At 37.7% G+C, this 2,353-nt stretch overlaps 1 non-coding gene across 1 annotated transcript; it reads left to right on the forward strand.

Annotated features, from left to right (window-relative positions):
• The first annotated feature begins 321 nt into the window (after positions 1-321).
• On the forward strand, positions 322-429 carry LOC127077821 (small nucleolar RNA R71). Its single transcript, XR_007787592.1, has one exon. It is a non-coding gene; the product is annotated as a small nucleolar RNA R71 (small nucleolar RNA).
• The last annotated feature ends 1,924 nt before the right edge of the window (positions 430-2,353 follow it).

Consider the following 2,353-nt stretch of genomic DNA (forward strand, 5'->3'; position numbering starts at 1 on the left):
AATTTCACAGTTTAGGGCTACATCAGCTACAATGGCTGGAGTGGTATAGTAGAGTTGTTAATCTTTTGGGTAAGTGCCTCAAATTTAACATTTACATGATTAACTCCATTGACTTAGAACATCCCTCATTCCAGTTAGGTTTTCTCGACTTGAATTCTTTCAGTTCCCCATTGGTAAGGATTATGGGCCATGTTTTCGATAATTTGGTAGGCTTTCTCAAAGGGTTTATCCATTAAGGTTATGCTAGCAGCAACATCTATGGTCATTCTGGTATTGTATAGTAGACCATTATAGAAAGTGTGAATTCTAAGCCATTGTTCTAATCCATGATGAGGGCATAGTCTTATCATATCTTTATATCTTTCCCATGAATCAAAAAGTGTCACTCCTTCATCTTGTTTAAACATAGTTATATGATTTCTCAATACTGTTGTTTTGCTTGGTGGAAAATATCTGGCTAAGAATACCCTCTTAAGTTCATTCCAAGTGGTGATTGAGTTTGAAAGTAGAGATTGTAGTCATGCTCTAGCTCTATCTCTCAGGGAAAATGGAAATAAACATAGTTAATGGCTTCTAGATTATCACCACTACTCTTTAATGCGTCTGTATACTGCACAACCACTGATAAATGAAGATTTGGGTCCACGGTGGGATTTCCAAAGAATTGGTTCAGTTGCACAATTTGCACCATAGATGGTTTTAGTTTAAAAGTGCTTGCCTAGATTGCAGGTGGAACAATGCTCGAGTACGGTTCGTCCTGAGACGGGACTGCAAAGTCCTTGAGTGGACGATTATCAGTTTCATCCATAGGTTAAAATATGACTCTAAGTTCATGTATTCTGCGTTTTAGGTGAATGTAATGCTAGACTTCAGGGATCGGTTGTTCTAACTCCTATGTGTTAGAGCGAGTGTTGGTCATACATCCGGTAGGAATAAAAATAAAATTCCTTAATCTATACGACACAACAATGGAGTTACGATGCTTACTAAAAGTTCCTCAGAAACGACGTCAAAAACTTGATGCGTGCTTTCTTGTTTTCCTTCTCTTAGATGCTTTCCGCAAGTGCACGGAATGTATCGGAGTATAAAAGGTTGTCTAACCCACAAGGAATTTATAGTCAACTTAACCGCTATCTACTGTCACTATGTAAATTTAAGGCTGATCGATTTTTGGATGAGAAGAGGAATTAAAAAGGAAATAAAACACGTTGGTTTCTAAAAGCAATTAAAATCGAGACTTGGATATGGCGTGCATCAATTGATAGTACTCATATCTAAATCGGATTAATTAATTGAATTATGTTAATATTTTCTTTAATAGGATGGAACTCAATTTAAATGAATAGTTTGTGTTCGCTAAATCGGAACCTAGTTTTATTCTAAATTCTAAATTGTCGCTGTCGCGGTTTAGCTTGCTAAAGTATAAAACTCATCTTTTTGAAATTCATAACTTCTAATTAATTTAAAATTCATTTTCAGGAGAAAAACAGATTTAAAGGTGTAAGACCCCAATTTTGACCCTAAGATCCCTCATGCTATGTAACAACCCGTATAATATATATCTAGAATAATATCATACAAGTGTGATTAATTGGTACTGACACAACATAAGTGCCTAATGTCATCAATATAAATACATGCCCAAACTAAAAACATCAATGGGACATGTCATATAATAGTGCCTAAAAATAAAAATCTAAGAACTATGTGCAATATCTCCATTGCACAAAACTCCACAGCGGAAGATCATGATAATCATCGTCCCTTGAACATCAGTAGATAGCTTCTCTTGAATTCAACCTGCAAGGAATACTTGAAAAACAATAACAATAATGGGATGAGATAATAATCTCAGTGAGTTCTCCTATCCTATGGGTCCACTCGGCTCTACAGGGTTTTCTAATCAAATCCTAACTCAAGTTTTCACCTTCTGTTACCGGTGCATCATTCGCACCTTGTAACTAGGACTTGAGTATCTAAGGGATATTCGTAATGTATGGAAACATGTCATTGAATGCATCCACTCAATGAATCACTATTCGGATGCACGAAACATCAATCCCCAAGAGGACTTACGTCTAAGCTAGGCCTGGTTCATGCATGCTCGTATAATTCGACTTTCGTGGTGGATATCGGGTCCTCTATGAGTTCCAAACTCATTTCAAGCGACAGTCACCCGTATGGGACTCTAACCTACTTAGGGTATCTTTCACCGTATGGGACTCTAACCCACTCAGGAGTCCATCTTTCCCCCATGTCCTCCGTGGTTGGGGCTCAAACCCAATTGAGACACGAATCATTGGTGCCACATCCCCACTTACCGCTTCACCTAAGCCCTTGAAGTGGTATGTGC

This window comes from Lathyrus oleraceus, chromosome 4 (assembly GCF_024323335.1).
Source record: "Lathyrus oleraceus cultivar Zhongwan6 chromosome 4, CAAS_Psat_ZW6_1.0, whole genome shotgun sequence".
NCBI lineage: Eukaryota > Viridiplantae > Streptophyta > Magnoliopsida > Fabales > Fabaceae > Lathyrus > Lathyrus oleraceus.